Raw genomic sequence first — 16,063 nt, forward strand, 5'->3', positions numbered from 1 at the left:
ATTTAAGTACTTTAGATAACACCTACATTCTTTTAGACTTATTCGATGTTTTCCTATTAATTAATATATGTAAGTATTTCTTAATGTCACCTTTAGGTCCAAGAAAGAATGGCAAATATTTTCATTTTTCTTTTTAAAATGATTTTTAGTCAAGTATTACATTTCGTACATTAGGTGGACTATATTATAGTTTACATTTGCTTAAAACTCTTCCATAAATATTATATAGGATACAGCAGAATTGACTAAGAGTACATACATTTATAGTCTTATATGTACAAATACTGAAAATGAACACATATGGTAAAATATTTGTAATTAATTTAACTAGATTATTAACAAATCACATATAGACACATTGGTTCTAAAAGAGATTATTTTCCCAGATTAAAAAGAGTAAAAAAAAAACCACCGTGGTATTCAAAGAAAAGGTTTCATGGTAAAATATTTCACAAAAATAATTGTTATTTTAACTTCCTACTATTTCTGGTCACCAGCACAGTTCATAAGGTGACCAAGGATTATATCACTTCTTAACAATGGCCTGACAAATTATGCATAGACTTTTTAGAAGCTGGTGACATGAATTGAGAAAAAAAGAAAGCATCATTCTTAGTAGCATTTTTTAAATTTAATGCCCTTAACTATGAATATTTTTTAAACTTAGAGACCAGAGAATTTATCATAGAGAATACAAATATAATAAATGTATATCGATTTGCTTAAAAGAAGTGACTATTCAGACAAGGTCTTCTACCCAGTTGGGTCTATTCAAATTTCACACATATTTTTTTTTTCATATTTTGTTTTAATGAAACAACACTTCTGGCAAGTCCTGTGTTTAATTTCCTAATATGTACAAAACCCTGCTATTTGAGTGGCAGATTCACCAGCCAGAAGCTGGCTCTGAACATGTCAGATATATTGGCACAAGCAGAGCTCAGGTGCTGTTGGAAGTCCCTGCCAGCAGGTCAAAGTCAGCTCAGAGTTGGAATCAGAGCCAGGAATTATATCTGGGTCATCAGGCACTGCGAGCAATCATTGCAGCAGGATCAGATTTCAGACAAGCAGTCATAGTCGATGGCCTGTCACAGGTGTGCTTGGTAGACATAAGTGCATAGGGGGTGGTGAGAAACATAAAGCAAGCAGTCAATCAATGTTGATCTCTCTCTGCTTTTTGTATCTTTTACATAAACACTGGCCAACCACAGAAGATGAAATGTGGAATCCTAAGTCTGTGAGCTGCCCACAATTGATAAAACGATACATGATAACAAAAATTGCTCCCAGATTAATAAAAACAGATATTTTTATAATACCACAGCTTACTTCTGCTTTTCTGTGCACTCCGATTTTACACTTTAAACTGCGATATTTAAATTTTCGTTTCTTTCCTTTCTTGGTACTTTAAAATTTGTATTACAATTTCATTCACAGCTATTGTATTATTGCATGTATTCTAAAGATAGATTAAAGAATTCCCATTTCAGTCATGTAATTGAGCTCTTTTCATTATAGATTTTGATTTTAGAAAATCCTAACATATGTGTTAATTTTAAAATATGCTTTCTTTTCAATTAAGAGTAATTAAACTACCTTAAAGAGTTAAAATGGAATTCCAGACCTTCAAGTCAGTTTATAATTGTACTTGTACATTAATACCTGATATTTTTTACATTTCATCATATCTGATGATTATCTTTTAAAGTCTCCATTATATTAAGTATATACTAGAAACTCACTATTGCAATAATGTGGAGAAGTCAATTTTACAGGACGACTTCAGAAACAAACTGTCTTCTGAAGAAAGCCTTTCTCCATGTGAGTAACCAAATTCACTTGAAAAAGATGTAAGATAAACTCACTACACGTCAAATTTTGTTTCTTAGGTTATAGTTTGTATTAAAGTTCAACTTTCATACTATAAAATTCTTCTAACAACAATTTAATTTTTTAATCTGAAATACCTAGTGTGTAGTGCTACTGGGTAGTTTGTCACGTCATTCTCTATAGTGGTTATTAAATAGACCTGAGCAACATATAGCAGAATAATATCATCTACACAAGGCACATTTATATCTAAAAAAAGAGAGGGACCTAAGTTATTCAAAACTGAGGAAAGCTCTAAGTGAAAAATCTAAAAATAAAACTGATTACTGAGATAATGGGGCTTCACCTTATAAAAAACAAGTGTATCTAAAAAATTACCTATTTTTCATAATAAAATGTAAATATGTGTTCCTCAGCAAAAAAAATGTAAAATTATATTTAAGTGTGTGGTATAATTTTCTAATAAAATCCAAGTAAAATTAATAATACTCAATAGTTGTAAAAGATATCTGGGTTTATTTGAATGTTTCAAAGTGGTCAAAAGAAAAAATAAGTACCTCTTAATAAAAGAAAACAAGTATCAAAAATCCTCCTTTTTCTAACAGGCTACAGCTTAATTTTCTTTTAGATACTTATCATTCCGTAACATTTGTGGAAACTACGAATATTTGGTTTTTCAAATGGAAATTAAAAGGTTATACAGACACATATGATGAAAATGAGAAAAAAGATTCAAAATGTGGTCATAGTGAGGCAGGAGACAGATGGGCTCCCAGGGCAAACGGTTCGAGTTCGTTCCTTGTGGACCGATACTCCGAGATGGGACTAACAGGACAATTGAGAGAGGAGGCCGGGCCCTGCCCAGATAGAAGATAAGAGACCACATATTCCTCATTCTTGAAGTAGGGAGACCTCCCTGACTACACATGTGCAGAAAGGCTCCTTGGAGCTCAACAGGGGAGTGATGCCAACTAATGCTCACTTACCCATAGGCCTCTTCGGTAGAATCCATCTTGGCTAAGAGATTCGCATGCACACATGGGAAAATCCTGAGGTACACTAAATATGGACGCTGAACCAGGCAAATCAAAATGATTGGTCAAAGGAAACACGGAAGAAATGCCCCATAAAGGTGATTCAAACTGTCACGAGGGCACGACTCCCTCTCTGAGCCTGCCTGTGTGTCTATCCACACGTACTGTACTCTTTTTTTCCTAATAAATACTTTACTTGTTTCACTACTTTCCGTCTTTGTGGGAATTCTTTTTCTGCAAAGCCATAGGGCCAGGGCCTTGTCACTGGCCACTGGTCTAGTGGCTAGGATTCGGTGCTGTCACCGCCACGACGCGACCTCAATCACTGCCAGGGAACCGAAACCCTGCTTAAAGCTGCTGCAGGCCGAGGCCACCTGAGATCACTAGCAAACAAATTGAGGCAAGGAAAGAAAAACAAATATATGTATGCATAAATTTTTTTTCAGGCACTCTGCTAAGTATTTTTCAGTTTTCTTAACCTATTTTTATCCTCACGACAGTCTTACATGATAAGCATAATTTTGCCCATTTTACAAGTGAATTGAGACTGAGAACAAAGAGTCTGAGGTCAGAGTGCTAACAACAGACAAAACAACAATTTGATTCTAAATTCAGTTGCCTTCAAAAACTTTGTTCTTTTCTCTTTATATCTCAAAATGTCCTGTAATAGCAAATTTTTGCATAACAAGCTTAACCAGTCATCGGTATTTATTAATGCCCCTAGTTTCCTGTATGGTGACTGCATCACTCCCTTTCCACAGTTCAAGCTGCTGTACTTGCAGCTCCTCATCCGACTGTGAACAGATAGTAAAGGACTAAAGTGGAGAAGGAGATCTGTGTCCAGCAAAGGGCTCACTCAACTAAGATTAATGGCCTATCGCACCAATTCTAACATGCCACTCAGAAGCCAATGATTGCTACTAAACTCTTTTGCCCTTTGACATTCCTCTAAGACTTCCTGGTCAAACTACCAGGGAAACCAGTGATGGTACTTCTCTTTCTCTCACAAACTGTAGCTGTTCTAAATGCTCAGATTTCCATTAACTGAAGTTTCAGTTGATGAATAGAACAATTCCCTACTACAAAAATTTGGGAATCGCTGAACATGAAATAACACACTATTAACGTATTTCATTTGCCCAACTCCTTTTCATACTTCCTAAGTATCCACAATGTCCCTAAAGTTTTGCCTGTAGACCTACATCACAATCACCTGGGGTACATATTAAAATGCAGATTCCTTGACCTAATGTATTAAATCTCTAGGTATGGTACCTAGGAATCTGTTTTTTTAACATACTTCCTTGAGGAGTCTTACATACATTAATATTACATATAAGTTTATTTACATTTATTAATATTAATATTTTAGACAAATCAACAAAATTACAAAGAAACCAACAACACTGGCCAATAGGCCACAAGATCTAAAATTAAGATGGGAGACAATGCAGATCAAGGATTCCTGGCATCAGCAGTTATCTCGCACATTTAGCTAGCTAAGAAATCCTCGGTGAAGGGGTTTCCAGGAATCCAACAGTCAGAAAGTAGTCAATGTAATCATTATTTTCAGGAAGACTGTATAGAAATAATTTAGTGGATAATTTTATCTCCTTTATGTTCTCAGTTTTCAGATTTTTCTTACTTTTATAAATATTATATATATATTAATGTGAATATATACAAATTTATATAAGAATTACATAAATACTTATATGACTATTATACATAAGACAGTGAAATTACCTAAACTGGTCTATTTTGCAACACTCTATGCAAGCAGAGTAAAAATTTCAAATGACTAAGTGTTTACAAAAATGTTATGGTCAAAACTCTTATGGCTATACTAGGAAGGCTACTCAAATTAGAACTGATTTGTCTTTCTTCTTCAGAACCAGTCATTTGCAAACTGAGGTAAATTGAGCCACTGTAGGTAAACCGTAGGATTCTAAGGTGATGGGACTGTAAATTTATTTAGTTCTTATTTAGTACTTCAAAACAAAATTATAAAATTGGTCACTTAATTGTCAGCATATGCTTGGTGTCTCTAACAGTGGGATTTGACGAGATTCATTAAATTAAAATGGTATCAATCTTAACTAGCATTATGAGTCAGGATAATCTGCAACATAGAAAAATTCCATTTTGCTTTTTTCCCCCCTCTAATCTGATATCTATAAAAATGCCTACTGCAATAGGATGGTTGTTTTTCATTTACTGTAGTTAATGAACCCACTGAATTCTCTAATATTATTTAAAACTGTGCATTAAGAAAACAAAACTGCACTACATAAAATCAGCTAAGGAATATCCTGTGCCTCAGGCATATTGTTATACTGTCTTTACTATAACCAGAATATCGAAATTTCTCTTTATGTCACGGGAAATAATTATGTTTAACTTTTATTTCATTTAACAATCAAAAACTCTCTCAAGACTATGTTACTTGCTTTTTTATTTTCCTATTTTTTTTATTGCATATTAGGTAAACAATGAAGGTGACTTCCCTTAAATCGCTTATTTAGTATACATGATAAATCTCATAGGATATGCTATGTTTTATAGAAGTTAATTAGATGCATTTCTTGGAGAAGCCACTCCCTCTGTGTATATATCTTGGGCTTAATTTACTGATACCTAAATCTTTAACTTGAGAGATAATTACAAAGATAAATACTAATTCAGAATCCATCAGAATGTAAAAATAATTTAAATCCCTTCATTCATGGAGCATTATTTAATTAAGCACCAATGGGTTAACCATTGAATTTATCAGGAAAAAAAGTGTATGCTTTTGATATTTTTGCTATAACCGTTAAGTAGACTCACAAACACAAAATTTGTGCTGTAAGTATATTTTACAGCTTTACACTAGTTAGACAACTTCCATTCTTACAACAGTTTTAATTTTCTTTGACTTTTGAAGAAAATATTGGATTCTCCTCAAATGGGATTATTTTTGTTCATAGAGGTCACTTAAGATTAGCTGAATGAGTAAAATTAATTAAGGAATTTAAATTGAAATCTGCGTATAGGCACAACCTAAGTAGGTTTATATGCTATTGACATTGACTATGTGACTCCAGTTTTGAGAAAATTTGAGAACTCCCAGAAGGTTGAAGAAAACTAGTTAAAATTGGAGAGGGGGTGGAAAATAGGAAAGGAAACCAGAATTTCAAATCTCCAGCATGTCATCAAATCACTTCCCACTCTGGATCAAATAAGTGGAGCCTGGTGATGAGGAGTTTGGGAAGAGAACCTCTTATCCAGCAGATGTCAGTACAACAAATCAAAATGAAAGACACAGAGAGGCTAAGAAGAATTGGAAATGCAACCAGAGCCCTCAGCAAATTGGACTGAAGTCCTAGGCTGGTCCTGAGTTAATGGGGAATAAGGGATTCTACTGAAAGACTTAGCAGGATGGCTACAAAGAATGGGTGGTAAATGATGTCTGAAGGCTAATTCCTCATTGTGTGTCCCAAAGGGTAAAGTTACTGTAGAAAGTTTTTAACAGACCGGTGTAGAACACTTTCAGTGGAGCCTCTAGTGGCTCAGAATCTGCTCTAAGACACAAGAGCCACAGAAATTGACCACTGCTTGTGCTTCACCAAGACGTTATAGCATTTAAAGGGTGATGTTTTCCTGGACCGGAAGTTCACTTTCTTAAAATTCAAAGCTAATACAGTGTTCATTAACTTTGCTGTCTCGTTCACATCTTAGGGAATAATCCAATCCCGGAGACATTATAATGTGTTTGCCAGAAATTCTTTATTAATTTTGTTCAGCTGTTCAGGAATTCACCCAGCATTTATTAAATACTTGCTAAGTTCTTCTCACTAAATTAAATATATCTCTTTCTCTATGTGTCTGTATCTCCCTCTGCCATTATAGGTAGCTCTAAGCACATTTACAGAGATATATATTTTTACATATATAGATACATATATATGTATCTATATATTGCATGTAAATATGCAATGGTAAATCTCAGTGTCTAAAGATCACCAGGAACGCACCTACAGTCAAACTTGTTTATGTATATGAACTTGCTGTAGTAAGAGAAATTGTGTACCATGAGAATTACGGCGTATATAAGTAAGAGGAAGTTAGGGTAAGATTATTATAGACTTGATCCTATTCTGAGTAATTTGGAGCAAAATTTAAGGAAGTATAGGTTTGTGTGGGACTGGGTGCTGTCAGGTATTAAGGCTAATTTGTGATTTGAGTATCTTATTTATTTTTATCTAGGCCATTTAGATTAGCTGAATAAGTAAAATTAATTAAGGAAATTAAATTGAAATCTGCATATAGGCACAATCTAAGTAGGTTTATATGCTATTGACATTGACTATGTAACTCCAGTTTTGAGAAAATTTGAGAACTCCCAGAAGTTTGAAGAAAATGAGTTAAAATTGGTGAGGGAAGTGGAAGAAGTCAAGTTAGGCCAGAGTTGTCATTGGAAAAGCATTAGCATTCATATCAGCCAGGAGAGACAGATGTTTGGTCATTGTGATGTTTACATTTGTGGTGGTTTGTATTGTTCTATCATAGTCACAGAATGAACTCACCTAATGTTAACATTCTCTGAAGTTCTTAATGCCCAACAGGGCACACCACAACTCAGTTGTGAGATGCTGAGCTGACTATAAGCTATCAGCAGCTATATATACAATTTTTCTCTCTCAGTAGCTACACGAAATAATCAGATTTTTACATCATAGCAGCTTGATTAATACCTGCTTAATATAGAAAGGATAAAGCTGAGATGAGTCTTACAAGCATGTAGGAAGAAATTTTAAAATCATCCAATACCTCTATACTTAGTAAAACAGATAATATGATGAACCTGTGGTAAGAGAGCTTGTAGTATTGCTTTGTCAGATATTTAGAGAAGCATTTGAAGTATAATTTCTTTTTTAAGACACACTTTGAAAAGAAAAGAACAAGAAATATAAGCACAATATGAATCTTTGAGGAGTTTAGAGTCTAAGAAAATTTACTAACTTTATAATTGGCTAGTGATGCAAGGTACAGAGTTTTTGCATAAATCAAGATAATGTGTGAAAAGTGCTTCAAACATTTGGCATGCAAAGGTATTTTTTCTTTATTAATATTAGATGCATCTCTATTTTTCTTTAGACTGGGGATGGGAAAGACTAATGTTAAATAAATTTGGAATTTTTTAAAGTTTAGAAGTCATCCTAATTCAATGATTTGGATGAAACTTTTAAAATTACATGATTTAAAAGCAATTCAGTCTGGAAAATTAAAACTATCAGCAAAAGGAAAATGTAAATTTTCCCCTCAAATTGCTACATTTATCTTCTGGATGAGTTTTATCCATTTTTCTCCATACAGTTTCATGAAAAGCAGATGTTATAACCATGAAATGGACTTATTAAACCCTTGGATTAGAGTAAATCACATGTCCTGCAGACAGCTGCCAAGAACTAACCATAGAAAAAAATAATTTGTGGGACACAATGTGGTAGAATAACTTCAATTGCCCTATACTGCCCCCAAAGGTAAAAGTGAAGAGAAACTACTAGAAGTTATTTGAAGAAGAAAAAAAATCTGTAGCATTTCATGCGTAAAGAATGCACTTGAAAGTTCTGCCTAAAAAGAACAACTGTAACAGTTATTTTTATGATTTTTTGAGTAGTGTTTTTGGACTTCTACTGTCATCTGGGTTTTATATGTTATGGTAGTTATATAAGTTGCATTGAAATTATGAGTTATATACATTGTTGAAACTATCTCTGAACAGCAATATCTAAGGGGAGAAAAGCAGACTTTGTGTGATTTTTGCCAATAATCACTTTGTGTGATTACTGTCATCTTCATTTTGATAACATTTAATAAAATTAATTGCCCTTATATACCCACATTTATCCTCATAATGGATGATACTATAATGTCATATACTATAATCTTCTAACTAGACCAGCAAAGTGTATGTGAAGGTCTTAGTTCGATGTTCCTGTGAACCCACAACCTTTGAATTCGATCAGTTTAACCCCCCTTTACAGGTTTAGTATCATTTCAACCTCTTGGATTAATCAAATTTCTAACTAGAGGGAGTTTAAGGAACCCTACGAAAGTCAGCAATTTAGTTTCAAACAAAATTTGCAGTGCTCCTATGTGACGTTCATTTAATCAAAATTTCAACCATTGATTTATTTCTTTTGATGTGTAATTTCAGCTAGCTGGCAGTACTTGGCTCACCTTTCTGCACCTTCAAAATTCCCTCAATAGCTATGTGGATTGAAAAGGAAAAAAATAAATCTAAGTCGATTTTCAGATGACATGATCATGTAATAGAAAATCCTAAGGAATCCACTAAAAAACTATTAGAACTAATAAAATAGTTCAGCAAAACAGTTGCAGGGTACAAGATCAATATACAAAAATCAGTTATATTTTTATATACTAGTAGTCCTAAATGGAAATTAAGAAGACAATTCCATGTACAATAGCATCAATGAGAATAAAAATAATTTGAGGTAAATTTAACAAAAGACCTATAAAACTTATACTCTGAAAACTACAAAACATTATTGAAGGAAATTAAGGATGACCTAAATAAAGGGAAAGATATTCTATGTTCATGAATGGTAGTACTCTCTAAATTGCAATCTCTATAAAAATCCCAGCTTGTCTTTTTGAAAGAAATTGAAAAGGTGGTCTTACAATTCATATGGAAATTCAAGGGATTCAGAAAAGCAAAGCAAAACTTACTATGAAGGTACAATAGTCAAGATGGTGTGGAAGTAGCATAAAATAGGCATATACAATGAAGTAGAATTTAGAGGGTATATATAACCCTTATATTTAAAGTAAATTGATTTTTGACAAGAGTATCAAGACAATAAAAGAGAGGAAGAATAATCTTTTCAAAAATTGGTGGCAGTTCAACTGAATATCCATAAGCAACAGAAAAAATTTGTACCGTTTCCTCACATCATACCCCAAAATTAACTCAAAATGGATCACAGACCTAAATGAAAGAGCTGAAAACAAAACTCTTAGAAGAAAATATAGGAGTAAATCCTTGTGGCCTGAAGTTAGTCAAAATCTTCTTAGATAAGACTGAAAAAGCACAAGTGACAAAAGATAAAAATACATAAATTATAAATTGGACTTCATAAAAATTAAACATTTTGTGCTTCAAAAGAAAGTCAAAAGAGAACCTACAGAATAGGAGAAAATATTTGCAAATCATGTATTTGATAAGAGACTTGAATCTATATATATATATAGAGAGAGAGAGAGAGCTTTTATAATTCCATAGTAAAAAGACAAATACCCTAATTAAAAATGAGCAAAGGCTATGAATAAAAAATTTCTCAAAGGAAGATATATAAATGGCAAATAAGCACATGAATAGATACTCAGCACCATTAGTCGTTAGAAAAATGCCAAGCAAAACCACGAGATGCTACTTCACACATTTTAAGATGGCTATGATCAAAAAGATAGGTAATAAAAAGTATAGGCATGTGGAGAAATTGCAACCCTCATATACTGCTGGTGGGAATGTAAAATAGTGCAGCCATTTTGAAAAACACGTCGGGAGTCCCTCAATAACTTAAACTTAGAGTTATCACATGACTCGGAAATTCTACTCGTAGGCGTATACCCAAGAGAAATAAAACTATATGTCCACACAAAAACTTGTACACAAATGTTCACAGCAGCTTTATTCCTAATAGCCAGATGGTGGAAATAATCCAAATGTCCATCACTTTAATTAGGAACCAAAGAGTTTCTACCAGATTTGTAAGGCTTTTGTTTTACAAATCTGTCCCAGTAAAGGCCACCCTCAAGATAAACATCCTCCATTGAGTATTTTTTTGACAAATACTTATGGTAGCAATAATATAAAATTCAGTGTACATGGTTTATAAAAATTCTTACACAAGAGAGTACATAATACTGTACTGGGGATAGAATATTTTTTCATCAAAATATTAAGGTCTTGTGAATGCCCCTGCAATATTTTCTGTTTGGAAAAAAATCAAAGGATTTTGCTGAGGATTTTGCAACAATCATAGAAAACTGGACACAATTTGCATTTTTCCCAGATCTATAACTGGGCTCTGGCCACTGAAAGAAATTTTATAAGCAAATCACCTTTTAGATACAAATATAACTAAGAAGAAATTAGTATTTCCTTGCAACTACTAAATAAAAAAAAAATAAACATTTTAATGATATTTATCTGAAGACATGGCTAAATTTTAGTTTAAAATTTAGTTTAAACTTTGGCCCTTTTAATGTCAAATATTTTTTCCATAAATTAAAAAATTGCAAAATGTTTTGTACTTGTTCTCAATATGCATCAAGAGGAGGGTGAACTGGACAAAAATCAAGCTATTAGGAAATAAAAAGGAACATTGTGAGGTTAAAAAAAAAATTATTTTCATAAGAAAAACATGATCAAAAAATTAATAACTTCAATATATATACAGTGAAAAGAACATTGGATACTTTGTAAAATGTAATAAAAAGTAGAAGACAAATTAAATGTTTTCTAAGAAATCAGAGGAAAAGGATAGACATAATATTGAAAAACTAAAAGATATATGAGAAGATTAGGTGAACCAATTAACTTATAATTCAAGAAGAAGCAAATGGAGACTGGCTAATAATGAAAAAATAAAGGGATATTTAGGAAACTGTAGGATGTACATATTGATACAAGGAAAATAAACTAAAATAAAGCAATATGGAGACACAGCTTAGTGCCTAAGACTGATATTATTTTTTTAAGTTAAGAATAAAAGGAAACTTGAAAAGAGATTCTAGATTGTCAGTATTTGCCTGCAAAATAATTACATGAGGCTAATCTAAAATTTTTCTTCACTACTAGGTTCCAGAAGACAATGATCAATCCACACAGCAGCTTCTTTCTTTCTTTTTTTTTTTTAAATGTTTATTCATTTATTTGGCTGCACCGGGTCTTAGTTGCGGCATGTGGGATCTATTTCCCTGACCTGAGATCAAACCCAGGCCCCCTGCAGTGGGATCGTGAAGTCTTAACCGCTGGACCATCAGGGAAGTCCCCACAGAGTGGTTTCTTGAAAAGTGATCTGGATCAGCTTGAATGGCATTTTTTTGCCAAAGGAAAAAAAAAAGTATTTTCAGCTACATAAGAGCTTAGAAATGAACACTAAAGGGCAATAAAGTCAGTATATATCAAAACTTAAAAGATACTCTTAAAAAGAAAAACATATATAGTAGATATACTTAAAAATATTAATGTAAATGAGCAATTTAACCTTTAAAGAATGTAGAATAGGAAGACATTAAACCCAGATAAGGCAGAGGCCCTCCCTCTAAAAAGGTAAAGCAGAAATTAATAAAGTAGATAATAAAACAAAACTAAAAAATTTGATTTGATTAATAAATGTTTGTCTAAAAAATAGAATCTTAGCAAGAAAAGTTACATAGAAAAGAAAAGCAAAGACGATTAACTCAGCATTCAGTAAAAGAAAGAAGACAAACAAAATAACCATAGAGAAATAGGAAGAATCAACGTAGTAAATGCAGACATTTATAAATGGTAAATTATAACACTAATAAAAAACTGAAAAACTTTTCCTTCATATAGAGCCCAGTAAGAAAATTTTCTAAGAGGGGTAAATCAAGTTAACAACAATAAAGAAATACAAATACAGAAAACTAAAAATTGTATATACTAATATCAAAGAAACAATTTTAACAAAAACCAGAGAATACTATGCAATGCCATACTAAGTTGAATTAAATATCAATTATGTGAAATATTTTCTGAGAAAATTTTCTGAGAAAATAAAATTATTAAAAGTGACCTGGGCTTCCGTGGTGGCACAGTGGTTGAGAATCTGCCTGCCAATGCAGGGGACACGGGTTCGAGCCCTGGTCTGGGAAGATCCCACATGCCGCGGAGCAACTAGGCCTGTGAGCCACAGCTGCTGAGCCTGCGCGTCTGGAGCCTGTGCTCCGCAACAAGAGAGGCCACGATAGTGAGAAGCCCGCGCACCGCGATGAAGAGTGGCCCCCGCTTGCCGCAACTAGAGAAAGCCCTCGCACAGAAACGAAGACCCAACAGAGCCAAAAATAAATAAATAAATAAAATTAAAAAAAAAAAAAAAAAAAAAGTGACCTAAGTTAAACAATAACCAAGCAAGAAAATTAAATGTTTTAAAATCAACCTTGTAAAAAAGTTCATCTTATAAAATTTTAAAGATAGCAAAGAAAAAAGTATATCCCAAAGAAAATAAAAATCTCCCCAGTAAGAAAATGAGGAAAAATGCCCTAATTTGTTTCACAATGCTATGAAATCTCTAATGCCATTTTGATCATGATGGATTTACTAGTATCCAATGTGCCACCTGACATAAACAAGTAGAAATCTGGTAAAACATAAGAAACAACAGCTTTTAGATATTGGAAAAAAGGTGACCCAGGACTCTGACCCTTGAAAGAAGAAACAAATGAGATGATTTTTACTATTGCCTTAGCTTTCTCAGAAGAGTTTTGGACAGTAAAATGGGCTGGGGGTTAGGAGCAACTCAAGTAGGGCACAGCTGTCTAGCTGTGTTGTGGAATCAATGATCAGAGTTCAGGGAGACTATAGCAGAAGTAACTTTTGGTGCAGAGTATCAGAAAAGAAGGAGCCATAAGAAGAAAGGGATCCTGAAACCTGCATAGCATTCCCCTTGAATGAACAATAAGGGTTGCATGTGGGGTAATTCTCCATTATGCTAAGAAAAAAACTACCAGGAGGCAATAAGGTAAACAATTCACAGACTGGGCTAAGAGACATTTAGGTATGACCAGCCAGAATGAAGAGACCACATCAGACCTCGTGGAAATTCAGTAGAGGCCATGGAAGGTCTAAGCCTTTCTAGCAGGGCTAACCTAGTCCTAAATGAAAAGCTACTCTAAACCCACCCTAAACAGTCATGGAGAAGAACTGAGGCTCCCGCCAACAGTCAGCCATGTGAATGACCTCCGTGGAAGTAGAGCTTCTATCTACAAACAAACCTTCAGATGACTGCATTCCTGGCCAATATCTGATGGCAACTACATGAGAGAGAGTGGGTCAGAATTCCTGATCCACAAAACTGAGAGAGATAAGGTTTACTGTCGTTTAGCTGCTAAACTTTAGAGTGATTTTTTACATAACAATACATAATTAAAACACCAAGATGAACCCAGTTACCTTCACCGATTAGTGTTCAATCTACGACACCAGAAGCCAATGCTAAGCCCCAATTTCTGTCATCCCTTGGGTGGACCAACCAGTTACTTGGGGGTGTCGTTATTTCATTGGACCCCTTCCATAAATAGAAGGGAATTCACTGTCCTCCTAAGAAAATACAAAAATCTAGGTACAGATTTGTCTTTCGTGCTGGAAGGACTTGTTAGTCAACTTATAAAATACTTATTTCATCACCGTGGCATGCCCACAATATGGTGTTTCACCTGGGGATATAATTCATGGCAAAAATTGTGGTATTGATCTCACGTGCACAGAGATTGGTCTTTCATCATTACTCATCTATAGAGGGCCCCATTTTGATAGAGCAGTGGAACAGCCTGCTGAAGGCTCACGTACAATCCCAGCTGAGGGACGACACACTGTGAGTTTGCGTACAAATTTACAGGATGTAGTATATCCTTTAAGCCCACAACCAATAAATATATTGCCACTCTCCCATAAGTAGGTATGGAGAGAGAGAGGAGTGCTCCTGACAGAAGTCAGGAGAGAGAGAAGAGTGCTCTTACTATTCTATTTAATAACTCACTGGGAAAAAAAAAAAGTTTGCTTCACCATCCTACAACCTTGAAATTAATGGATTTGGAAGTCCTAGTGGTCAAGAGAGGACTGCTTCCAAAGTATATGCAATCAAGTTTCTAATGAATTGGAAGCTAAGTATGCCCATGTCCACTATCTAGTAGATCTTCACTTGTTTTTTCCCAATTAATTATATAAAATAGTTTTTACAAAGTAAGATCACTTCTAAGATTTGATTATCAACTATACACATAATGCCTCCCATAAACGTGAAAATATTCTCTGCATAGAAAACATTTAAAACTGCCAGGTGAGAGATAAATAACCAATCAGTAAAATAATGTATCTCTAAAATTAGCATCATGGACTTTAATTACGTTGCCTCTCTTTTTATATAATACATCCTAAGAAGAATCGCTCATTTAGAAATTTACATGATAATTAATGTGAATTCCACTTGAATCTATTTGTCATCTAATCTATACAATCATATCAGTAATGTTACCACCCACCATTTAAAAACCATGTTCTTTCTTGTCCTACATCCACCTCTTCTCAACTTTCAGGAATGGTGGCTCATCCTGCTTCTGGTTCTCTTAAAATTCACATTTTCTCCTCCCCAGGGTCATTTGCCTGTATGGGTTCAGTGAATCACTAAACCGCAATCTCATTTCTCTAGACCATTAACTTTATTTTTGTCCTTTCTTCATTAAAATTTTGATTTTTTTTTTGGCAGAAAATTATTCATGAGGAAATGTCATCTTAGCTACCATGTTCAGGCACTTTCAGTTTGAAGCCAAAGACAATTATAGTGAATTACAAGTTGCACCTTTTAAACTGAGGTGGTTGACCATGCGGATATTTCTGGGTATGTTAATTCAGCATGTATATAGCATCTAAAATAATTAAGAGTTATAATTTTTACTAATTTGTTATTATTATTAACATCAGATTTTATGCTGAGAATAAGAATGTAAGACACAGTTTCTGCCTCTGAGGCACTCACAGGCTAGTAAAGTCACGTTGAGAAATGTAAATCCCTGGGGTATCTGACAAAAATTCATTACACTTAGAAATCCCCCTATTAAGTCTTCGTATTTTGGTATATGATCTTCTCGAGTCAGAACAACTTCACAGTGTCCAACTTAAATTGAAGCTGGTTTAGATCACATTTTATACTACTTTTATTTTTATTTTTGATAGTTACAGTATAAATTTGATCATCTCTCAAGTTATATCAAAATAAATTTGTCCACACCAAACAAACCAATATAAATGGTTAACAAACCAATATAATTTTTTCCAACATTATTGTCACAACCATGAAGGTTTTTAATTCCTTAGGTTTGGGAATCACTAAAGACCTGATTCTGTTGAGGTGTATGTCAATTTGTGATAACACCTCCATAGAAAT

The 16,063-nt window shown here is 33.7% G+C and overlaps 1 long non-coding RNA gene across 1 annotated transcript in view; it reads right to left on the reverse strand.

The window, feature by feature from the left end:
- The window catches only part of LOC103017202 (uncharacterized), a 267,764-nt gene that overhangs the window by 46,981 nt on the left and 204,720 nt on the right, over window positions 1-16,063 (reverse strand). The window lies entirely within an intron of this gene.

Source organism: Balaenoptera acutorostrata, chromosome 7, assembly GCF_949987535.1.
Source record: "Balaenoptera acutorostrata chromosome 7, mBalAcu1.1, whole genome shotgun sequence".
In the NCBI taxonomy this organism is placed as follows: Eukaryota; Metazoa; Chordata; class Mammalia; order Artiodactyla; family Balaenopteridae; genus Balaenoptera; species Balaenoptera acutorostrata.